The 26,379-nt window shown below is 35.2% G+C and overlaps 1 protein-coding gene across 1 annotated transcript in view; it reads left to right on the top strand.

Moving 5' to 3' along the window:
- Nucleotides 1–26,379, top strand: part of FBXL17 (F-box and leucine rich repeat protein 17) — a 488,246-nt gene that overhangs the window by 58,837 nt on the left and 403,030 nt on the right. The gene's annotated exons all lie outside the window — the stretch shown is intronic.

The raw sequence follows: 26,379 nt of genomic DNA, 5'->3' as shown, positions 1-26,379 counted from the left end.
ACACACTATAAGGAGAGTGATCACTTAAGGTGAGCTATTACGAGCCGGGGGAGGGGACCTTTCGTAGTGATAATCAAGGTGGGCTATTTCCAGCAGTTGACAAGAACATCTGAGGAACAGTGGGAGGTGGAGGCGGGTAAATAAACATGGAGAAATAGTTTTACTTTGTGGAGAGTGGGGTGGGAGGAGGTATTGTTTCATGGTCTATGTGTATATAATGTCTTCTGCAGTTTCCACAGTATGCATCCGGTGAAGTGAGCTGTAGCTCACGAAAGCTTACGCTCAAATAAATTGGTTAGTCTCTAAGGTGCCACAAGTACTCCTTTTCTTTTTGCGAATACAGACTAACACGGCTGTTACTCTGAAACCATCCCCCACTGTTCCTCAGATGTTCTTGTCAACTGCTGGAAATGGCCCACCTTGATTATCACTACAAAATGTCTCCCCCCTCCCCCCCCGGCTGGTAATAGCTCACCTTAAGTGATCACTCTCCTTACAGTGTATATGGTAACACCCATTGTTTCATGTTCTCTGTGTATATAAATCTCCCCACTGTATTTTCCACTGAATGCATCCGATGAAGTGAGCTGTAGCTCACGAAAGCTTATGCTCAAATAAATGTTAGTCTCTAAGGTGCCACAAGTACTCCTTTTCTTTTTGCGAATACAGACTAACACGGCTGCTACTCTGAAATCTAATTAAAATCTAGTATTTTTTTAGCAGCTGTAATGCTCTTAAGCAATAACATCTCTGCCATCAGAATCCCTGAATTGTTTATGGCAGTCCTTATAATTAATTGAGCATTTTGAGGTCTAAACTATTATACAGCACCACGTGCATTTTAAAATGTAAATAAAGTGTCATTTCTGGGAAGTCTTAGGTATGACTGTATAAATATGTTTTTTGTTGCTGGTATTTAAAAAATGTATTGCTACATTCAATGGGTAGTTTATAATTGGACTTGTAGACATAAAAACCTAATAAATCTGCAAAAGTCCCAGATATGTATAAATGTCAAACATGTTTAAGTGACAGGAATCTGTTGTACATCCTAAAGGTTTGCAAGAAGGTGATTGTTAAATACCTTATTTAGAAAACAAAACAAGAAACCATCTCATCCAGTCCCATACTTAAATTGACCATCTGCTGAATACAAGGTTCACAAACCTTGGCAGCAGTGAGATATTTTAAATTCATATGCTAATATAAATAGAAATGCCAAATTTAAAGCTTTGATAAATCAGGAAATATAAAAGTTGCACTTGAAGGCTCAAACATTTTGTTCCAATTTACTGTCTGTTTTTCATAGTCTGAATATGCTCTCAGAAGGAAGTTTTCTTCTTATGATGGTAGTAGCAGTGTACCCTTTAAGTAAATTGCTAGAAATTGGTGATGCAATTTAATATTAGTTGATTAAAAGGGTGACTGCTGTTGCTGGTTGTGTATAATATTAAAAAGCTACCAAGCTATTTAAATTTTCACATTACTAGGATATTTATTTTGATACTTCTGCCATATATGTAATTTTCTAAGGAACAGTTAGAAAATCATATTACCGAATTTGTTCTGCATTTTTGTTTTCTATAAGAACAATTAAAATTTCAGGGCTTTTTTCCAAATACAGTAACCAACACATTAATGTCTTGCATTTTTTTTCTTAGTTTCTTGTCCTTCCTTTTTTCAGTGGCTGTTGCTCAATGTTCGAGTTAAAGAAATCGATAACTTGAAAAATAATGACTTTTCAAGCTGAAAATAATGTGAACTATTTTTGTTACTTAAGTAACTTAGTTACAATGTGGAAAGCAATTTAGATTGGAAGCTCCTTGGGGCCAGGATCTTGTTTTCTATTTTTGCCTCAAAAGCTCTGTTCTAAAGTAGTAAGATTTTTAATTCGGTACTTGGGGGTCCTATCATTCCTTTGCCAAGCATGATCCATGGTGTAAAGTTATCTATTACAGCCAAAGTCTTACTTTTCAACTACATGCACAAAGTGAAAATAACCAGTTTCTATTTTTGTAGGATTTTATCCTGTGTGGGGATAGCACTGAATTGTAACATGGAGACATTATGTCACAGCATACATGGGATTTGGGAAGGAGTTCCTCTTGAAGGGAATTCAAAATTTTGGAAATATTGCAAAGGATAGGGCAGTACCCACCAAATTAAAACCCTCTGTAAAAATTGCGGATGGTGGAAAATGTGTGTGGAGAAAGTCATTAGTAAAGCGCAGCTCACCTTTGCATCCTGTATTCTATTGTGTTTGTTCTCTTTCTTACCCCAAAGTAAATGAAATAACCTGGATGTTAGAGTGTAATAATAGAAATCGGCTGTAACACGGCTGCCAGTCTATTTCAGCCTTATGGAAAAGCCATTGCAAATACCTAATTACTATTCAAGGCAATCTAGTAACTTCTGCGCTGTTACAAAAGCATTTTTCCGACTTGCAAATAAAAAGCATCAACAATTCTCACGTCTCAGCAAAGATTTCGTATCATAGGGCTGTAATGAGGTCTCAGATTACCACGATTTCATTTTTACAAAAAAAAAAAAAAAAGAAGATAGAGAGAGAACATAATGACTTTATTCTAAATAATTAAAAGTAAGTTACATTTGTCAAAATAAATTAAGCTATGTTTTGTGATGCTCTAGCCTTGATTTTTTATTTTTTTCATTTACTTGCTACTTTACAAAGTTGAGCAATATTTAATGGGTTTCCTAGTTATTATTGAGGTTCTACTGACTGTTTTTGGACACGGACCATCTTTGGGATATGTGCTTTCAGTTCCAATTACTCTTTTGTTTTAAATAAGTAAATAAATCTAATAGGCCTCTGTGCCCAGTTATATATTTCCAGTTCCCTCAGCTCGCACAGTAGTTATTTGAATATATTTTCTGTAGTCTTCTTCACTATTTATTTGGTAGCATATAGGACAAAATGTAGAGGATTTGAACAAATGAGGCATTTTCTGTACTCTATCATATTAAGGATCACAGTATTTCATAAATCTAATGAGCATTAATGAAGGTAAGTAGCTTAAGGAAGGAATGTTTGCTTAAAATATTACTAACAATGTTCACAGCACTGGAAAAAATATATATGTAAAAATGTAAACTAAATCCTGCCTTTTTTCATCACCTCTGCTTGTCCATTACTCTTTTTCATAAAAATAGGGTTTACCTGGGAGAAATTGGGAGGGATAACTAGGCTCATCAGATTAAGAGGAAGGCAGTAATGATATTGTTTTAGGACCCAATCCTCTGAAATGCTGAGCACATTGAGCTGCTTTTTAACATCATAGGTATAGCCTTCTATGTTTTACCTTTTATTTAGGAAGTGTGAATGTTCATTTTTATTTCAAATTTAACTAGGAAATATGCATTTGACAAAAGCTAAACATGCAAGAAACTGGTTCTACATACTATTTGTCCATTTTCATACTCTGCTTGTATCAATATTTCTCGAAAATGCTTCAGTGTTTTATTTTTAAAATTGGAATAAATTAAATTATTGATCATGTAAAAGCACTTTAACTAATGGTTTTGTGTATTATCTACATTTTAGTCCTGGGTTAAATTGTTTTCTTTTTATGTTACATTAGTAAAAGCACATCCACTCTTGGTAATGGAGAAGATCATTGTAACAGTGTGAGCATTTTTGCACTCTCTCTTTATGTAAAGGAGATTAACAATTGTAGATTACAGCACAGCTGCTGGATGGGGTTTTTTTTTGGTATTTTTTGGGCAAGCATATTGGTTTCCTTTCATAGAAATAAGTGTCAGTTTGCAAATTACTCCAATATTTTGAATCTTGCCTTCTATATATAGAGGCTTGATCAATGTGCTTTTAAAATGTATATTTAATGTATATTCTTTTAATGTTCAGAATAATTTTATAGGGTACATAATTGATTATACCATATTCTTAACATCGTGATAAAGTATAATCAAATTAATTTACCGAGGCTTACTCTACTTTTGCGTTTTATATGCTAGTGAATGAAAACTACACAAGACTGTCAACGGAAAAGAGTAGTGAACACTTCCAATAAAACAAACCAGACTTAAGCATCTGTTGTGTTTAAAAACAATAGACCTGTAGGCACCTGGCTCATATTTGTATGCCTTCATTATAGGTTAGGTTCCATTGCTTTATTAAAGAACATTGCCATTTGTAACTTATATATAAAATCTGCATTTCAGTAAAGTACACTATGCGAATTAAATGCTCACATTTATACTATCTGTAGTCTTGAAAGATTTGGATATATGCAGTGGTCTTGATACATATTTAAAGTGATAATATTAAGACAGGCCTTAAATTTAAAGTATCTTTAAATTGTATGGGATATTATAAATTAAAATGTGATTTTTTTAATTAATTGTTTTCATCTAATTGTTCCACAAGGCTGAACAATTTAAAAAATGAGATTAAACAGAAAAGTATGGCACACAGTGTAGGTTCCAAGAATAAATAAAAGTGCTTGCAAACATGAAATTTGTGAAGATATGGTTATATATCTCTTTGTTTCTGTAGTACCTATTAGTACCACGGATGGGATAGTTGGTTTGTTTTTACTTAATGATTCTTGCAATATATTTAATTTTACCCAAAAGCACTATGAACATGTTGTGTTTTATTCCCCTAAGCCACATAATTTTTTAAAAAGAAGTTTAATTTTGATGGCTAAGCATGTTGAGAATTCCGGTAGTAAACAAAGGAAGAGATTTTGAAAGCTAGTTCAAGGCATATCTTCCCTTTCTAAAATGCACATGTGTAAATAAATTATATTTATGCACAAGCGTACATGCAGACACTGATATATATTTATGCCTGCATAATTTTTAATAACTGGAAAATCAAAATAAATTAAAAAAATTCACATATGCAGCTAAGTTTTAAACTCAAAGAAATTGTATGCTATATACTCTAAAATTAAACAGATTTTTCCACTTAAGATCAGACATTTTCAGTAACACGGCTTCACTAAGAAAACCAGTGGCATCTACATGAATATTTATTTGAATTTTTAAAATACAACTATAGGTAGAACGTAGCTAACCAATAAGATTTGAACAGTTTAATACGTAGTGCCCACCCATTTATTATGCTGAGAAAGCTAATCTGTCCTTTTTTAGGAAATGTCTAACTTCTGATTGCTTAGTGCAATAGTAGAAAAACATAATATGTGACTCATAATTTGGAGTTAGTTCTTGACATTTTAACGTGACTAGCCATTATCTAGCTGCTATCAAAGCTGTAATTTTACTTTATTGATAGCAAATGTAATCAATCTAAAATGCATAGTAGGATTTTTAGTTTGCATAGATAACACGATGGCTCTCAGAAATTGTGGAATGGTTTCTTATTGACACAGCTTCTGTGTACTGTTACCACACTGTAAAAGTAATTTGTTTGCTAGTAGTATCTTAGTGTTCTAGTAGGTTTCAGAGTAGCAGCCGTGTTAGTCTGTATTCGCAAAAAGAAAAGGAGTACTTGTGGCACCTTAGAGACTAACCAGTTTATTAGAGCATGAGCTTTCGTGAGCTACAGCTCACTTCCTTAGTGTTCAAGTAGTAGTACTTTACCTGGTAGCGTTTAGTGGAAAGTTTAGGTTGTGGCACACAGGCTAACCTGAACGTACTCAATACTTTACATTTTCTCTTTCTAAATTGTAGAAGTATTCTTGAATTGTATTATAAACTTAGTGTTAGGTTTGATACTGTGGAGACTTCAATGTTTGTAAAAAGAGAGTATTTTATTCATGTTAAATTATGATTAAAAATATTGTATCTATAAATAGGGTTTTATTTTGCTAGAAATATTAACCACTGTGAAGAATATCAGATATACAAGAACTTAACATCTTGCAATATTTGTCTGAATGGAGACTATATGTGGATGACAGATAACTTTGGAAGTGTTTTTTAAATCTTTTTTAGGTGGCTGCTCTTTCCTGTGCAATAATATTGTAATATGTTTTCAAGGTCCTTTTTTTTTTCTTAATGAAGTGTGCTCTGCTTCGATCACTGTGAATATTTTAAAAGCCACTACATTTTAAGGTAACCTGTTCTGATAGACTATTGTTATCCCTACCTTATGAGCTTTAATAGTTTGTAATATTTTATTTTGGCAGTAGCGTAGCTCTTGTAAGTGCCATTTTTGCTAAAGCGTGGTTTCTTGATTTATTTTTTAACATGGTACATTTATTTTACTTAGTTTATGAATGTTGCTTTTTGAAAAATATTTTAAAAGTATTTTTGTTTTTATTACGATAAGTTGAACAAAATGGTTTAAAGTAATAATTGTATATTGGCCTTCTGTTTCCTCTTAGATTTGCAGATCTGCTAAATGATAATTTGAAAGTAGATACTTTTTGCTATTAATAATAATGTTTTTTTTAATGCCAAGAGCCCTTAATTTTTTGTCTCTGTATTTGATTGGTATTCTAGATATGTCACAAGAAGAAAGGGGAGCTAATGTGATGCTGGCAACTCTTTTCGGAAATTCTTTATTGCTGAACATGAATAATAGAAAATCTGAAAATAAAAGAACATAAATGATAAGAAAAGATGAAAACAAATAAAACTCTATACTGTCAGAAAGGGTTCACTGAGGTAGGGGTTCATAAAATGTCAATAGTTAGTGCGAATGGATTTTTGGATCTTTATTGTTTGACTAGACTGCCTAGGTTTTGATCTTTTGCACGTAAGAGCCACATTATTCAGTGTAGTTTGACAAAACTAGAAAGTAATTAATCTATCTGCCATTCTGAATTGATTATTAGAGAACCTTGTCATAGTGTACATAATGTATGACTTTGTCTTCTGTCGATAGTGATATATTTACAACGTACAGAATTTAAACATGCGTCAATTTCTTTTAATATGTCCTTGAAACGATCTGCTTATACTACACTTTGTGAAAAACACTTAGTTCTTGACACAGCAGAGAAGTAATGTGTTACTAGAAAGTGTAACTCATTTTAGCTTTTTGCATGTGTTAATGCAGCATCATGGTAGTGGCACTATAACTCTGGTGCTTTTAGGACGTCTGAAAGTGGCTTGATTGGAATGAAACCTAGTTTCCTTTCTTTCCTAGTTTTCAGATTTGTATTTGCTATCACTGCAAGATCACAAAAAATATTGTTTCAATCAGTGTAGTGAAGTACTTTAATCTTTCATTATATGAAGGATGGTCTTGTGCCTAAAGCATAGGATTAGAAGTCAAGAAATCTGGGCTATATTCCTAGCTCTGCCTGATTATGGGACTTCATTTTTATTCCTCTTTCTTCCCGACAGCAACAGCCTAAAGGCCTGCAGGCTGGGAAGGGGAAGAGAGAATTAGTTATTTCTGTTGTTAAATACTTGAGATGTGCTCAGACACTATACTACTTGGCACCCTGTGAGGAGATAGATTAATGAACTTCCTGTGTTACCTTCAGTAAATTACTTAACTCTTCTGTGCCTTGATTTCTCAATCTGTAAAATGGGGATAATAATGTCTACCTCATAGGGGGTGGGAAGAATAATGTTTTCAGTGTACTTTGAAATCCTGTGTTGGGAAGGTGCTATGAAAGTTCAAATTGTTTTATGTGGTTTGAATCTTAGAGCATAGGAATACTTAAATTGCATTGGGGAATCAGAAAAATAAGGCTAGAGAGCGCCTTCTGTCCCATCAAAATTTAGCAATAATTTGAAGACAGGGCAACTGAAATGTCATTTATCCAGCCTTTTATGCTGTGACTGTTCTCCGAGTACCCAGGATTGAGAATCACCTTGTTACCTTCCTGCCTTCAGCATGAGAGAGACTTACTTGTGCTTAACTGGGGATCGGCTCGTTGAAACCACCAGTCTGTTAGGCCAGAGGAGAGTGCTTGGGTGGCTATGCCAGCCTTTACGTAGGCTTGTGGGTTAACAATAGGTGTACCCGAGTTCCTGAAGCCCTTTGAAGCATTCCCCTGTAGTATCCAGCCCCTTACCTACTGAATGCTCCTAGAAATACCAGGTCTGCTGTCTCCAAGGGAACAGTGTACATCCCAGCTTGTATGAATCAGCTTAATATCACAGCATTTAGATATATTTATAGTGAAATGAAGGATACATTTATTACCAAAGATGCAAGAATAAGGATAATGGAAACCAAAGGGTTACATATAAAACAAAAGCTTCACATGCTTTCTAGAGACTAAACTTAAGTGTTAGGTTGACCTCCTGTCTAGTGAAGTTTTTCACCCGAAGCCTTTTGCAGCATCTTGAACCAAAGCTGGTTGTGGTCCCATTTTCATGAGAGTAAACGCACTGCCTCTTTACTTCTTGATGGGGTGTCTTTTTTGTTCCCCAAATATAGGCCAGCAAACCTTTGAAGTGTATTGCAAGATAAGGTTCTCTTCCCCCATTGTGTGCTCTTCCTTGTTGACTTGATCTCTCTCTGACTTGGTATGCGTAAATGTGCCTCCATTGTGATAGCTTACAGTTTACATGCCAACAGAGAGACAGGTGAATAAACCGTTGTTTGTCTAACAAGAAACGTGTTTCTCCCCCTGTGGTGTGATACAGAATCTAAGAACATATTTTCAGTATAGCTCCATAACTCCTTACCTAATATCGGTCCAACATTTCACAACAATGACCAATGTGACCCTAGGTTTTATTTAAGACCTCACATGACATTCTTTGATGAATCAGAATGTACACACCAGAATCAGGATATTCTTCTAACCTACTTGACCGTTGCCATTGAGGGGTTTTTGGGTCATATCTGCCCACTAGCTATTTGCAGATGGGAGTGAATGTGACCTCTGACTGAAATAAAGAACAACTCAAACAAGGTGAGGATCAAGAAGAACTAAGGATGTATCTACATTTGAAGTAAAGAGGTGAGTAAAGCATTGGTAGGCATACCGGTGTTAGGTTTAATCTAGCTAGCGTGGGTAACAGTAGTAATCTAGAGGTCACGCTACAGTCTTCAACCTGGACTAGCAACCAAGCCTGCCAGGGACCCAGGGTACATACTTTGGTTGCTAGCCAGTGCCACCACATCTATGCTAGCTAGTTTGAACTAGCACGGATAGGCATACCGGTGATACAGTCACATTTTCACTTGCAGTGTAATCATACCCTAAATCACTAGTGTGATGGCCACTGCTTCTTGAGGCTGCACTCAGAGAAACAGAACCTGTGGACTACTATTCTCAAATATTTAAGTTGATTGTGCTTCTGCATACTATGCATTGTGGAGGTGCATTGTGGATAGATGAAGAAGAAAGATGGTAAGAGGAGAGGGAGAGATTCTGAAAGTGAAAGGGAAAGGAAAGAATACTGATAGAGGCAAGTGTTTAATACACGTCAGAGTTTTAATATTGGGAAGTTGTATGTGTGTAAGGAAAACACTTCACATCAGGTTGTCTAATTAAATCTGTCTAGTTCATGGTAATGTATATGTATGTTAAAAAGTTACTTGAAGTCAAAAAATAAATACTGTAGGTTTATAAAAATTCTGTTAAATTTGCAGTTTATATATTGAACACACATAAAAGATTTAATTGCCAGTATATAAAGATACAACGCATCAAAGTTATGCTGGCATTTTCTACTTGGTCTTTAGTTGGAAGGTACATTTTTTTTTTATAAATACCATTAGTTTTATATAAAACATGTAGTGACCAGAATTCATACAGTCTGTCATGATTTCCATAGAAGTTTTACTAAATTAAAGAAAAGCAAAATTAAAATTTTTAAGATAATGATTCCAGGAGTTGCATTTCAGTACTCTGTCTCTGAAATACTACTTTAATGCACCTGACGTTTGCAAAAATAAATACCTTGTCTTTATCGGTTTGGTCAATATACTTTGAATAATAAGACTTTGCTCTTATATAGCTCCCTGTTTTCAAACCACTCTAAAAATATTGAGTAATTAGTCCTCATTGAGGGCATAAGAATTTAACAGTTTAACGTTTCATACAACACCTCAGGTCCTTGGGCCTATAAGAAATTGAGATGTCTTCTAACTTTTGGGAAAAAAATTTTCTTGTTCACATTGTATGTACTTAACTGACAAATGTTCCTAATAATTGTGATATTTTCAGAACTCCATTCATTAATTTATATTCTGAAAATTCCTTTCTCTCCACTTTTATCCTACATATATCTGATTACCTACATGTCTAGAGTTCTTGAGCTCTGGATGTAAATATTGCAGACTACAGTTATATATGTGGACAGAGAATGATGACAGACAGGAAAAAAGCTGAACCATAAGAAAACATTGAAATGCTGGTCCAGATCCTTGGATATTGTGTGGCAGCTTTACACTGCACCAGTGGCACATTCTGTCATGAGAAAATCACCCCAGTGTAGAGAGATCTGTCAGTGCTTCAGGGCTGCAATATCTTCTCCTTTCACACTAGTGCTGGCATAAAGACATGGTTGGCGTAAAGGTGCATGGCTTGTGTTTCCAAATGACCGGCTGATTACCAACTGCACTATAGAGCTTTTGGGGCACTGGGAGATGTTGTGACTTGGAACAGACGTCAGGTTGCATAAATTACACTGGGAGCTGCCTCAGGATCAAGGGAGCAGAGCACATTGTCTCTTGAGTTGAATGCTCGCGCTCTCTATCTCTGTCTCTCGCACTGCACTGTGAGCTCTTTGCGTTATTTCTTTCCTCATCACTAGGAATTGTGAATGTTTGATGTAGTGATTGGTAAATGGGTTTTGCAGGAGGGCTGTTAAGAGCAGAGGGAGTAATGGTTAGAGTTGTGGAACAGGGTCTGTGGTGTACCGATGCTATTTAGTGTTTGCTTCTGATTGGAATTTCTACATACAATGCTTCAAACCTCGTTCTGGAGAGGAGAGCTTATTTAGAGATCCAGGTCTCACTGGCATATCAGTTTTACCTTGAATAGAAGCCACTAAAGGCCTTAACTTAAAAATGTGTTGGAATTCATCATGATTTTGGCTGTTTTTGAAAATACCTTCTAGTTTTTCAAATGTAACACAATTTGAAATAAAAGCCAGCAAGTTTCCGACAACAGAATGTAGGGCTGGTCTATGCTTGGAAGTTTATTTCAGGTTAACTCAGGTATTTTTCAGAATCAATTGCCTTGTGTCCAGATAAACTTTTCCCCAGAAATTTTCTGGCATCACATTCCACATTCATTAATCTACTATGGAAGTGAATTTACTCAAATTCAGAAGAAGTTATTCTGCCATAATGTAGGTGTGGATTCAGATAAGCTATTCCCGTTCTGGCAGTACTCTGGCTGCTGTCCTTTACTGCATTGCTGCACACCTGCTTAAGCCTGTCTGTTTGTCTGTGTGCCTTCTATTGCAGTCATCTTGATCTAATGTTGTTTTGCTATTTAAATTCTCATGCACAGCCCTTTGTGATTGCAGCTTCTGGAGAGTTCATGCATTCAGAGTCACATACTGGTTATACAGCAGCTGTATTCAGCAACTGTGCTCTGTACTTCCCAGTTGTTCCCTGCTGAGGACTTGGACTTCCTTTCCCTCTGGGGAGAGGAAACAGTCCAGTTCCCTCATAGCCCCAGGTACTAAAATGCCAAGATATATGATAGGATATCAAACCAAATGGAGGACGGGGGCACTCTAGGGCCCTGGTCTAGTGCCACAACAAAAGAAAGATGTTCCAGCCGGGTTATAAAAACAGAAGATTATGACGACTGTTCGGGAGGAGAGAAGGTTTGTATGGTCCTGAGCCTGCTGTGAGGAGCTGGACTGGATTTTTGCAGTGGAGGCCATCATCAAACCCTGACATTTTCTGGACAGCACTGAAGACACCCCAGTGGATGCTGATTAGGCAGATTGACTATCCATGGTAGGATTAATTTGATCCACAAAACCCTGAGATGCAGGTGAGATCCCCACCCCCATCCCAGGAGGATGGGACCTCTTCCAGTAAATGTTGGGTGCTATATTACAATGCAGTTGTCGTGGGGGATTTAAATAACTTTGTGCTGGGTACTGTCAAGGCACTGCCATATTGGGCAGATGTGAGCTAGGAGCCTCTCACCTTTGCTTGCATTTTTGGTTTAAGTTGGCACTAGATTTAAATTTGTACTGTTATGTTCAATAACATTTATAATTCAAATCTTGGTTCATTTATTTACAGCTTTCACCCAAGATACTTTCAAATTCTTAGCCAGATCCTTCCTATTTGTCAGAATCAAATCTTGCCTCTCCCCTCGTTGCTTTCTCCACCTTCTGAAATAAAAAGTTGTCTCCAATGCATTCCAAGAACTTGTTGGATAATCTGTGCCATGCTGTATTTTCCCAATAGATGTCTGAATAGTTGAAGTCTCCCATCATCACCAAGTCCTGTGCGTTGGATGATTTTGTTAGTTGTTTTTAAAAATCGTCATCCATCTCTTCTTCTTGGTTTGGTAGTCTGTAGTAGGACTCCCACCGTGACATCACCTTTATTATATACCTCTTTTATCCTTACCCAAAGACTTTCTACAGATCTGCCTCCCACTTTTGTCTCAACCTCAGTTCAAGTGTATATATCTTTGATATAAAAAGCAACACCTCCTCCCTTTTTCCCCCTGCCTGTCTTTCCTGAACAAGCTGTACCCATCTATACCATGTTTCCAGTCATGTGAATTATCTCACCAAGTCTCTGTGATGGCAATTATGTTGTAATTGTGATTATTCACTACAATTTCTAGTTCTTCTTGTTCCTTATACTTCTTGCATTCGTATACAGACATCTAAGATGTTCATTTGGGGTTCCTTCTACATTATTTTTTGTTTCCTTTGCCCCTGCTATGTTTACCCATATGTTCCCCATCTTCCCCAGATTCTGATCCTTCATCAAGATCTGTCTCACTTCCCCCCACTGTCAGGCAACCTTAATAGGTGGTGGTACACAGAGCATATTCTACGTGAAGAAATGGGATTATATGTAGATATATATGGTGAATTGAAACAAGCATCTAATAGAACATAGGCCATTTAGAAAAAGAGAGTAGGGCTTCTGGAAAAACATAAACCCTGCAAACCCCATAATTCTTCCTGTAAGGATATAAAATGAAGTATTTTAGCTTGTTCAAGGCACTTTTTCAGTGTAGTGTTTCTTGATAGTTGCAGTGGGAGAGGTTTAGATTGGATATTAGGAAAAACTTTTTCACTACGAGGGTGGTGAAACACTGGAATGCGTTACCTAGGGAGGTGGTAGAATCTCCTTCCTTAGAGGTTTTTAAGGTCAGGCTTGACAAAGCCCTGGCTGGGATGATTTAACTGGGAATTGGTCCTGCTTCGAGCGGGGGGTTGGACTAGATGACCTTCAGGGGTCCCTTCCAACCCTGATATTCTATGATTCTATGATATAATTTATTCAAGCAACTTATTGATGCTCTTTGATATTTGTTTGAACAGGAAAGAATTGGTGAGAGAGGCAGGCTGCTGTTTGCACAAGTTCCAACTAAAGAGAAAAGGGGCTTACTTGAACTTAAAAGATACAAGGTTAAGAATTATTCATTTGCTAGTATTGTTTGGAATTTAGCACTGTATGAAAATACTGCAGTAGTCAATGAACAAATAAATGTCTTTATAAATGTCATCAACTTTTGACTGATTATTACAAACAGTTTTTAAAATAACAGCACAGTCTAACTTATTCCTGGAATTGTGCATAGTGCTTAATAAATTGTTAGTTAAAGGAATGGGTATGTAAATTTTTTTGAGAGAGCCATGAATATGAACATAGGAACCAGAAAGCACTTATGGCTGGTAATGTAGAAACCTGATGGTCAAGCACAGGAATTACTTCCTCTAATTTTTTTTTCCAAATGTATGGTCTATTTGGTGAGTAACTCACAGGGTAAGTCTTACAAAAAAACAACGACCCGAGGTGTTCAGATACCTTTTTCCACAGACAAGGAAACAAGCGATTGGTTTTTCTAAGGATGGAACCCAGTCTAAGTATAGCACAAGAATCAGTCACCAAGGTTCTAGGCAGAAGACCTTCATTAACAATGCAACTACATCTTTATAATTCAATTTCCAAGGCTAGCCACAATAAGGGAGAAAGTTCTTCTGAACAGTAAAAGACTGTCAGACAACTTGCACCTTGGAGATCATGTGGGAGTAATATGCTCTGGGATAGAAAGAGATGCCTCAACCAAAGTTTTTCCAATGATCAAAATCCAGCAGTGCCCTCAAACATGAAGGGATTACCACTGAGGTTTCACATCAGTTACTTTATATTTACAATATTTTTAAACAATACCAGCAAATGGAGAATCATTCTTAACCTCATATGTTTTAACAAATATGAGATGCAGGATGGAGTCCCTGGATTTTTAGACAGCTTCCAGAAACATAGAGGATTTAATGTCTTAGATCTGGGGGATGCTTAGCTGTACTTCACGATCAGGAAATCATACCAAAGTGTGTTTGAGGTGTTATTAATAGAACAGACACTTTCATTTGTGAGCGAGTTCTTTTGAACTAGCTACAACTACACTTTTTTGTAAGCATGTGAATAATGAGTATTGCTTCCCTTTAGTCATTAGAAGTGCATATTTTCTCCTTTTTGGATGGCATTTTGACAAAGATATAATCTTTCAAGCTGTGCTGTTACCTGGTTGGGCATGAGGGAACAAACCTTGAAAGTGGTCACAAAACTATGACAACTAATCACTCAAGTGTCACAGTTTTGTGATGAATTTCAAGATCCGTTTCTTCATACGCTGGTAGGTGATTGATTTCAGCACTACCCCCAGATATTTAATGTAAGAAAAATGTTCCATAACATTGAGTCAATCATGAATATGAAATTCAAAAGATCTTAATTGGTTCGAGAGATGATGAGGGTTTTGGGTAGATGGTACCTTTTGTTATAGGTGTGACATGGGCCAAATACCTCTTTAGTTCCTTGAAAATGTTTAATCAGGGACCTAATTTTTCAAATAGGTCATGCAAGTCTACCTTAGAACCTAGGGCTAAGAGTTTAACTAAAATCCAGTAGAAATCATGGAAAAAAAAAAAAAAGGACAGACCTCTTTAATCTGTTATCTTTGCAAATCTCTCTTAGCCTATTATGTGTGGAATGGTCCTTCAGAATCTGTTAGTCAAGCCTCCGTCTGCCTCATTCAGATTACGACTATAGATTTGCTTCTACAGAAACAGTGTGCACACACACTAATATATGTATGTTTGTGTTTTCACTAGACAAAAGGGCTATCAAGACATATGAACACCCAACATCATAATTGTATATCTGAAATCCATGTCTTTCCTTACCGCTCCCCTTCCTGGTATATGTTATAGTCTTGTTTGTTTCAAATCCATCCATTAGTTTATAAACATTATGGGACAGGACCTATTCTTTATATGTTTTCTAGCATAAGTGTCTAGCACACTTGAGGGTGATATAAAATAGTTGGGATTTTTTTTTTGTGATGGCTTAGAAAACAAACCACAGATAAATATTCAGTTAATATATTAAAATGCTTTATGCAAAGTTGTTTCAGGAACATCTGTATGCATTGTCCCATTTTCTGTTTTGACTGATGAAGTTGAAATGCAAACATAAATAAGGTGTGTGTACAATATGTATATTAGTATAGTGTAGTATATGGTAATGTTAGGATTTTCTTTAATAGCCCCTTGACTACGTTTTTGGAGTATACTTCTATCTATATATCCTCAAACAGCTGAAACGATAGGAACTATAAAAGCATATTTGCCTTTTAGGCAGGAAAAACTAATGGCAAGGATTGTTAGAAATTTGTGTGAACTGGTTCTATTTCTATTTTCTCATGTTATTGTTTGTATGTGGTTGGTGGGTTATTGTTTCCAGCAGCACCTAGAAGAAGCTAGGTATTGTATAAACATAAAAGCAGGTATTATCCTTCCCCCAAAGAACTTACAATTTAAAACACAAAATGATGCCTCCTCTCCACCACTCCCTACTCAATTTTAATGTGTTGGGATAATTACAAACAGATGAAAAGTGAATTGAACAACCTCTGCTGTTGCAACAAGTGCTCTATAGAAGTCACAGAACTCAGCAGGCCACCACACTGTTGGTGTCCAATAATTTTTAATTAATGGAAGTATAATGGTAATTTTGCAGTAATATCTAAGGCCCTGTCAAACACCTCATTTAACAGAATAATTAGGAGAATATTTGCCAATTTGGATATTCAAATCTTGGAATCTTCCAAAGGATGGAATGGATTGATTGCGAACTGTGCTAGATAAAGCAGTCGTTGGAATGTTCCTAATATAATAAGCAGTGTTGACATTAAGTGTTCATAAGTAGACTTCAAAGTTAACAGCTCATTTAGATGAATGAGTGAAATTAATTCCTGATGCTTACTGTTTTAGTTTTTCCCAGTAGAAAACAATTCAAACATAATTCACATACTGAAATGGATCTGAAAGCTTTGAATACTAGCAGGCTTTTTAAAATGAATTACTAGATTCTGGACTTTTGTGGGAAAGACTGTGAATCTTAAGTAATGTAACGGTAAGGAAAATCTGTTCTATGTAAACATAACACTACCTAAGAAAAGTGAATAAACAATCACTACTGCCCAACATTTCATGTAACGTTATCACAAATGTTAGGCATTGTCCTCCAGGCCATAAACTGGAATGTTCTCAGTATCAGTGCTGACTAATATGAAGGCATGAGTGAATGAGATCCTGAAATGTGACCTTGTCTCTAATTCAGGGTCCATGACATAGGCTCATAGTGAAGGAGAATAAAGAGAAAATAAGGTTTATGCTAAAGAGTGGTTGCTAGCAATTCATACTGCTAAATTCTGTCTAGTTTGAGATTTTAAAAATGTTTGTTCTTAAATTTGTGGCACAGGTAGTTTTCCATAGGATATGAATAAACTTACTTAGAGTGTTATCAGATTTTCTTCAAAGCATTCAAAGACATTTTGAATACTGGAAACTCTTTAGTTTTATTGCACGTGGAATGGGATTATAATGTGTTGGTGTGTTGATTTTTTTTTAATGATGGATTAATACAAATTATAAAACTTTATATTTTTCATTGCTGTGTAATCATTAATTCTTATAACAAGCTTATGAAATACATTAATGTCATCTTCATTTATGGAGAAACTGAGGTATAGAGTGTGACTTGTATGATGTCGTGCAACAGGTCAGTGGAAGAACTAGGGGTAGAACTTGAGTCCAGGATCGAAACAGTGTGAAATTTACAGGAATGTGGTCATTTTGAGTGAGGCTAGCATTTCTAGCCAGCAATCAAGCTGACTATATTCTTGTAGTGTGCAGTATTGTAGCCATGTTGGTCCTAGGGTGTTAGAGATACAAGGTAAGTATCTTTTATTGGACGAACTTCTGTTTGAGAGAGAGCGAGAGACAAGCTTTTGAGCTTACACAGAGCTCTTCTTCAGGTCTGAGAAACGTTCTCAGAGTCACAGCTAAATACAAGGTGGAGCAGATGTTTTAGGATAAGTAGTTAACGCATATTTCAAGGGACCATTCAACGGAAGTGGCCCATTAACACCCCTAAAGTCATAGGGGGGAAAGAAGGTGTGGGAAAAGGCCGCTGTGTGTGTTTGGGGGTGTGTGTGTGTGTGTGTTGTTGGGTTATAGATTTGTTGTAATAAGCTCTAAATCCATTGTTGAAGTTGTGATTTTTAGCGTCTTACAAAGTTATGAATGTAGCCTCCCAAGCTTGTCTTTTGAAAGTCTTGTGCAAGTTTCCTTTTGAGGAGGAGGACCGATTAGACTGATTGCTTTGTGAAAAGTCTTCATCCACAGGTAATACAGTTTTTGTCTTTTATCATTTTCCTTTGTGTGTTCATTCGAGAGCATAATAATTGTCTGCTTTCACCCACATAGTTGTTGGGACATTGAGGTACACCATATGTTGTGATAGGCATGTGTTGAACCCATGTATCTTGAAAATGTTGCATGGGGTGTTGATCATCGTAGCAATGGAGATATGTCTGCAGGTTTTGCATCTGTTGTTCTGGCAGGGTCTGGTGCCACTTTGAATTGGTGTGTTCTGGTCTGTGGGGAGCTTGCTTCTGATAGTGAGCTTGGAGAGGTTGGGAGGTTGTTTGAAGGCTGGAAGAGGGGGTTCAAGAAAGTTTTCTTTCAGGTTAGGATCTCCACTGAGTATGGGTTCTAGTTGTTTGATGATACCCTGTATAGGTTCCAGTGTGGGGTGGTAGGTGACAACTATGGTGTGCAGTTGGTGGGGGCGGGGGAGGTTATTTCTTTATTGAAGCAGATTCTCTTGGGATATTTGGGTGGGCCATTCCATGATGCAATCTACTTCTCTGATGGAGTGTCCTTGTTTGATGAAGGCAGTTTTGAGTGTGTTAAGGTGTATATCGTGGATGTTCTCCCTGGAGCATACTTGGTGGTATCTGAATGCCTGGCTGTAGATAAGATTTCTTGATGTGTGTTTGGGGTGGTTACTGGATCTATGAATAATATGGTGGTGATGCATGGGTTTCTTATATATAGTTATCTGTTCGGTTCCATTGTTGAAGCTGATTCTGGTGTCCAGGAAGTTGATGCTAGGGTGGGAGTATTCCAGGGAGAGTTTTTAATAGATGGGTGATGGTTGTTGAAGTTGTGGTAGAAATGTATGAGGGAGTTTGTCCTCTGTCTAGACAATGAAAATATTATTTATGTATCTCACGTATATCATTGGTTTTGTGATGCATTCTTATAAATGGCACTGTTTTGCTAGTTGGGAACACGATCAGAAGTAGCAGAGGCAGACTAAATTCTCTGCTGCTGTTTTGATGGACAGAAGAAAATGAGAGACAGAAAATGTTTAAAGCCTTCACTGTATTTTTTTATCTTTGCATATATCTGATCATCCTCGATCTATACCATGCCTGATTATATCTTTCAAGCTTTTGTAGCTTGTCTCTCTTTCTATAAAGTCAATAGGTGTCAGGAGTTAAAATCGAGCACATTGCTTTGAAAATGGCTCCCTTCTTAATATAGTTATGATTTCTTTTATTAAATATGGATTTCCATTGAATGCTTTTATTTATTTTTAACGTTGAATTAGGAAGTCTGTGACTGATAATAGATATCAAATATATTTACAGGCATCCCATATCTTATCCATAGGGCAGCATGCAATAAGTCTGAACTGACATTTGCTTCTGTCAAAAAGGCATTAAAAATATATGTTGCTCTTTAAAATGAGGCACAAAAGGATCTGTATGTTTGTTTTTTCTACTGAGACATCAAAGTGAGTGCTAGGACTGTATCAAAATCTGAACCCTTATATATTAGTAATGTACAGTAAATAAATCCGTGCTTTTGGGTCTCTGAGAGGTTAGTCCTTTTTCTTTTAGGTTGTATTTCTTAAATAGCAAGTATTCCTAGCATAGTGATCTCCTATTAATAAAATATCTTTAATAAAACAGGAAGTTAGAAATGAAGTACTGCATAAAGTACACAACCTTTCCCCCCAAAAAACCCTGAACAAAACTCTCCATTCGTCACATGTACATTCTTTGTTATCATGAAAGTAAGTGTTTTCTTTTAAGAAGATCTTTCTGTTTTTCAATGGACTTTGAGAACTTGTTTGCAAATTGCTTGTAAAAAATTCACTTTCACCTGAAATTGGGTATATTGTACATACAGAGCTGTAATCTCAGACCAAAGTGAGTTAAATATGTTTTTAATAAATAATATGGAACAAATATTTTATTTAAAATTTTGCCTGGTGCTGTTTCTTTGAAAGAGTGTGCTGGCTATTAATCTGTACTATGGACTAATGTGTTTTACTTTAAAACAAACAAAACCTATTGTGGTTTATAAAGTAATTATGGTTTATGTGCCGTTCTTCTTTTATGTAAAGATTTTTATTAGGCCTTTTATGAATGTTCAGGTTAGCATAATGAACATTTAAAAAATCTAAATAGGAAATTTACCATTTCCCTTGAGTAAAGTCAGTTAAAATGCTTCATTTAGTAAAACAAAAATATAGAACTTTTACAGTCATAACTCTTCATTTTGTTTAGTGTATTAAATAGGACATCTGGTTTTAAGTCAGTGTAAAAAATAACAAATAATGTTCAGCAATGAGAATAGTAGAAATTTAAAGTTTTCAAAAGTTGAAATAAGAAGAAATGGTGAAAAATTATTTTATAAAATTATTTTATATTATTTTATATTTTATGGCTATTTTGACATAAGCTTCAACACAGAAGATTAACAATTTTTCCTGGTTTTGACTTGTGGTATTTGTAGAAAAAATCATTTTACTTGCTGTTAATATAAAGCTGTTTTGTGACTCTACATTTGCATTGATATATAATTCAAGAGATGTTATCTTCAGCCTTGATGTCCAGCAATCAAGTATATGATTAAACGGTTATGGATTGTTAGCAAGAAGTCTGTGTGTGTGTTTGCACTAAATGCATTTTTAATCTAAACAAAAATTAAAGTAGAACACATTGAACACAAGCTTCATGGCCAGGACATAGTGTCATAATTCATCTTCTGTTGTATTCCATCTGAGTTATAATAAAATTATTTGAATACTTGAATTAAAATTTCAAAATATTTCAAGCATGTTTTAAAAAAAGGTTAGTGTAGTAGGAAAAATATTTTCAGAAATGAAAATAAGTCATAAACACATAAACAATAACACTCTCAAAAGAAAAGTAAATGACAGAAAAGTTAAGAAAATGAAGAAATAGGGTGTTTTAAAGTTAAAGTTGACTTCTCACAGAGTAAGGCAAGATTATTAACTCTGAACCTTGTGTAATTGTAATGACAACTGACTGAAGCAGGTAAGTACCTACAATACTGACGAACAGAAAGGACCTAAATATTTTATGGACTGGATAAATACTGTTTAATAGTCAAAATGAGCTTAATTGCGAAATTAATAGCTTGATTAAATGTATGGTACATTTTTTCTGAATTATATTCAGTCTTTTATTACGGGTCTAACTATAATTAACAGAAATCTTAAAATACTTGTTTTTAATGTTGACCAATTTGCACATACATAAGTTCCTTAGTAGTGAATACAGTAGCTAAGCGAAAGTATTTTGCAACGTTATAAACTTGCTTTCACTTACTCATAACTTTCTGAATAAACAATTTTCTGCTGAAACTTTCCATGCATGTTCTCAGATGAAAGGTAATTTTTTTTTTTTAATATTTGAAGGAAAATGGTCAAGCGATTTTTGAGTTGTGTGAGGCAGAAGAAATATTCCCCCCCTATTGAAAATAAGTGCGCACAATTTTTTTTCCTGATCATTTTGATAGCACAGAAGGTTGTTGCTGGAATAATTGTATGAAAAAATTATAACTTTCTCATTGAAATAGAGAGAAAAATCCTCCAAGCTCTTTACCATATTAACATCAGGAAAGGAGAAAATTGTGGGCCTCTGAAAACTGCATATCCCATGATTTTGTGATTTCCCTACAATTTTTGCTTAATTCTCCAACGTTCCGCTTTCATTTAAAAAAAAATCTATCTTTCTTACTTGCTAAGATACAGATATATAAAAATGGGGAATATCTAATTGCCGAATTGCAGCATCAATGGTGTGAACTCAGCCTTCCCCAACCTCCTCATCTCAAAAAGATATGAACTGCAAATTCTAATTGGAACCATTTGAATGGTAACATATTAAGCGCAGGCATCTCTTCCCCGCCCCCCTTCTTTTATAAAAATGGAATGAAAAACTAATATGGCATTGACGTTTAACACTTAAAATCACAAAATGGCAGGAATTTCAAAAGCCAAAGTTTCCTTCAGCAACATTAGGTCAGCGGCGTTGCACATCCTGTGTTTTATGGCGTACATTTTATAGCTTTGATCCCAATCCTGCAAAACCCTTACTCATAGAGGTAGTGCTTACTCATGTGAGCAGTCTCATTCATCTGCATGAGGCTTCTCATTTAAGTACTTTGTGCATATATAAGATTTTCAGGATTGGACCTTTAATCAGTGATTTACTAAGCTATGCATTTATCCAGAGGAACAACATATGGTACAGTTGGAATGTAAAATTTTATATTTCCTTTGTTTTTGAAATGTACTTTGAAGTTGCATTAATGGTAATTTGCACTTGATATGGCACTTATTAAAACAATCAACTATTTTACTAGTATTATATCAATAATTTTTTCTGTTAAACTGTTCATTTTCTGTAGTAAACCTAGTGTAATTGTTCCTTTTCCATCATTAAATGTGACCAACAAAGGAAAATTAGATTGGGTTTGTCCCCCTTTTTTCTATTCTGTTTTTTGTGTGTATGGTATCTAAAGATGCGGAAATTGGTTTTGGTTCTTTTTTTAATATTTTTTTCTTCTTGTTTTACCTTAGAAATATAAGGAATATTATTTCCTATTTGGGAATGGCATGGTGGGGCATGGTCTATTTAGAGGTCTAAACAACTGTAAACTTTCCCAGCCTAATTTAATTGGTGGATGTTGAACTGTTAAAAAAAATATTTTCACCAAAGGGCTTGTCACACATTTGAGTTATGTGGGTGTTAACAAATATAAAAATAAACAAACAAAAAATCCCAGGATTTTAAACAGAGGCTAGAAAATTGCACCACTTTAAACTAAATCGTCGGGAAAAAAATCAGTCTGGTTAAACTGATGCAAGCCCCTCATGGAGACACACTTAAATCAGTGTAAGTCAGTAAAGAACCAATGCAAGCTTAACCAATTTAAGCAAAGCTTAAACACATTTGTATGTGTGTCAGGAGTTTGTTGATTTAACTAGATCAACTTTTCAATCACTTAAGCTAAACTGATGTTTTTTTCTAGTATAGATAAAAACTTAAACTTCTTCCTCTTGCTCAGATATCACTTCCTAAATACTTGCTATGTCATAATCTTCCTAGTGTAGTTCTCAAATCATCCACAGAGTGTGCAGGGGAGAACAAAGTAAACAAAGTCTGAATTCCTTATGGAGAAAAGATCATCAGGAACTCCCATTCTTTTTAGGGGAATTTTTTAGCTTTCTTTGTTCATCATAAAGGGCAGTAGAAAAGGCACCACCACACTTTCTCCCTCCCCTACCTTTTTCTGTAGTAAGGTATATACAGATTTTTTTTTTAAGAATACTGTATAATTTTGAGTAAAATTTCCTTAAAATTAGAAATTTTATATGTTCCATTTAGCCCAATCTATGAAATTGAGAGGTGAAGGATCCATCCTGCTGTCTTTTGAAGTCCATGGCAAAACTCTTGTTGAATTCAAAGAGAGCATGAGTGGTGCTCAAAACAGCCATTTTAATGCATGCCCTTGGATATTTTACTTTTGATTATTCATTTAAAAAAATGAATAGTGTCCTTTGAGAGCTATCTACTATTGATATTGACTTTTTGGGTTGGTAAATCTGAGAGTTTGTATACTTTCTGAGAGTACAGTATAGTAAAAGTCAAGTTTTTTATTCTTTCTAATAGCATCCATATAAATACCTTGTGTGTAACCTTGTTCAAATCTTTTCTCTTAATCAATAAATCTTATTTTACACTTTTGGCTTTGCCATCTATAATCAGGTGCATATCATGTAGCAGTTTCCAATAACTGAAATAGTTTTCACTTTACTTTTCATTTTAGAAAAGAAATCAAAGCTAATTGAAAAGAGAGCTATTATACTTGGTTGACTTTATTGATTATCATAATCTTATTAATATCGAATGCAACAAATCATATACATCTATTATTCCTGTAAAGGTGACTGGTCAATTAGAAATAATATGGAATTGGCGGCATAATGTTGTATGGCTATTGGACAGTTTTATTAGAGACAGTTTTCTGCTTTATCCTTTCCTCCTCTCCGTGAGTCATTTTGAGATTTTTTTTTTAAGATATACTGTTGTGTTAAGACAAATTGGTCAACAAATATTTAATTTAATCTGTGTCCAGTTAAAACATTTATGTGTAAATACTTGTATCCACATAGGTCTCCTGCTTTCTTCCTTGATTCAAGCCATTAGCCAGTATTTGTGTCTATGCAATATTTGAAGAAGATTGTTGTATGTGAAAATTGTGTTTTTTGTAATTTTTGTGTGTGCAAAATCTTAATGTTATGATTATACCAGTGTAATTTTTTGCATTTGCCACATTTGGTTTTTAAAGGAAGTCTATGGGAATAGTTGCACAGTGATATTAATGCACACAGTTTATTACAATATTAGCAAATATGCGTGGGATCACACATTCAACATACTGCATTTATATGAATGTATAATCGCTACATGAATTACTTCAGTGCTTTGCTGTCCAAATATATACAAGCTTCTGATGCACACTGAGACTGATAAGCGCAGTACAGGTTCTAAACAGACAATATATATGTTGGTTTTCATTTGTTTCATAATTTTTAACCACAGTTTTTTCAAACTTGGAAAAGCTTGAGAACTGTTATACAATCAGAAGTTGAAATTCAGACAAATGTGTTTGAGTACAAAAATGTCTTTAATAACTAAGGTGTGAATTTTTTTTCATTACCTGATTACTGGCTAATGGCTGGATTGAAGTTTGTCAAACTTCCCCCACAAAGAGAATACAGCCTTTGAACTCAGAACATGCATGAAAAAATTGGGCACAGAGAGCCATTTTCCTGGCAATTTACATGTGCTTGAAAACAGGGCCTTAGAATTTGTGGGTTTTTTCAAAACCATGGGTTAAATTGCTTCCTCCTTGTGAAAAGACATGGTAGTGGGTTCTTTTGGAAAAAACCTCTCTCAAGATTGCTTCATGGAAATTCTTTCAAATTATCCTAGTGGAAATAGGGAAAAGCAAAGTTTTTCTCTCAGGGTAAAGTGGTGCAGAGACCTCATTCAGACCTGGCAGATCCCATTAATGCCGCATTACTAGGGGTTCCCTGACCACACATGATTACATAATTTGGTATATTATCTTTTCTGGATAAATTCCACGAGGTTAGAAGTGGGGCCATTTGCATTCTCACCCACCCAGTCTTCATCTTGTTATCCAGAGTAGACCCAGAGAGAGCAGGGCAGAGGATGTGGCTGAGTTGTTAATATCATCTGTGTTGTGAATCCGACAGGCAGGATGTGCATACAGAAGAACTCAGGTTATCTACTTCTCATTCTAATTTCAGAAAAACAACTGGGGAAATTTTGGATATCAGCTTCTTGCTGATATTTTTTATTAATCTCACAAATTAGAAATGGGAAAATACTATTAAATCATCTAGTCCATATGACTTATGTTTTGATGGTGCCCATCACCATCTAAGTACAGTACACCATCCCAGTACAGCACTGGAACCTACAGTATGTTTCTACTTCTTTGTCCAGCGTAGTTTTAATGGTCTGAGACAATGAAACTTATGTCACTTTATCAGTGAAATTATTCCACAATCTAATGTCAGTGTCCATTTGTTTGCTGATATTCAGCCAAATATTTTTCTTCCATAATTCCTAATTATATAAATTTGTAGCAACCTAAATAATTCCTCTCCTTTATGTTTATACTCTTCCTGCTTTACACACTTTATATAATTGCAAATGATTATTATGGCTAAGACTTTTTTTAAAAATGAGTGTCCAAAGTTACACTCTCTTAAATAAGTAGCCTGATTTTCAAAAGTGCTGCGCACTTAGCAGTACCACACAGTTGGTCCATGGCTTTTCAAGTCTATCTCTCATTTTTTGTATATACATATTTACATACACATATTGATTAGGAGAGTCTGTGTAGATCCCTCAACATAGCAGCGAAATTACAACAATGGGTTCTTTTGAGTCTGAAAATTATTCCCCTATCCCAGGCTTGTGGACCGAAATATAAAAATTACATAAAATAAGACTGTCCTGGAATATAAATATCGTAGCATGAATGTGTTTCTTAAATGTGAACATACACTATGGATTGATTTCAAGTTTGGAATTAGATTTGTCCTTTTAGTGATGTCATACAATGATATGTTCAAGCGAATAGCAAAGTGCTGGTAATATTTTTTGGGGGAAGAGATTTATTTATTTTTAAAAATGATTCCTTTTCTGTCCTGTCCAAACAATTTGATTAGTGTGAATATTTGACACACAGATCTATACTTAACTCAGTTTTCTTTTTTGGTTTGCAGTTAACCTTTAAATAAGTTGCATTAGCCCTTAATCAGAGTAGCTTAATTGAGATACATGAAAGCATAGCTAATAGGATAATATTTTTTGAATGAGATGCTGTGTTTGAATTAAGAGATGTTTAAAAGTGAAACAATACTTTTAAAGTAGAATTAGCCTATAAATATAATTGTACAGATAGATAAACTTTAAAATAAAGTACTTGAAAATCTGTTGTTCCTTTCTGTACTTGTCAAGACACGAGTTTAGGTTTCTATTATAGATGACAAATCAAACCGCAAAATAAGAAAAACAGGGGATT

This window comes from Lepidochelys olivacea (assembly GCF_965140295.1).
Source record: "Lepidochelys olivacea isolate rLepOli2 genome assembly, chromosome: 5".
NCBI classification, from domain to species: domain Eukaryota; kingdom Metazoa; phylum Chordata; order Testudines; family Cheloniidae; genus Lepidochelys; species Lepidochelys olivacea.
Note: the sequence above shows the minus strand (reverse complement) of the source record. Positions and strands in the feature narration are given on the sequence as shown.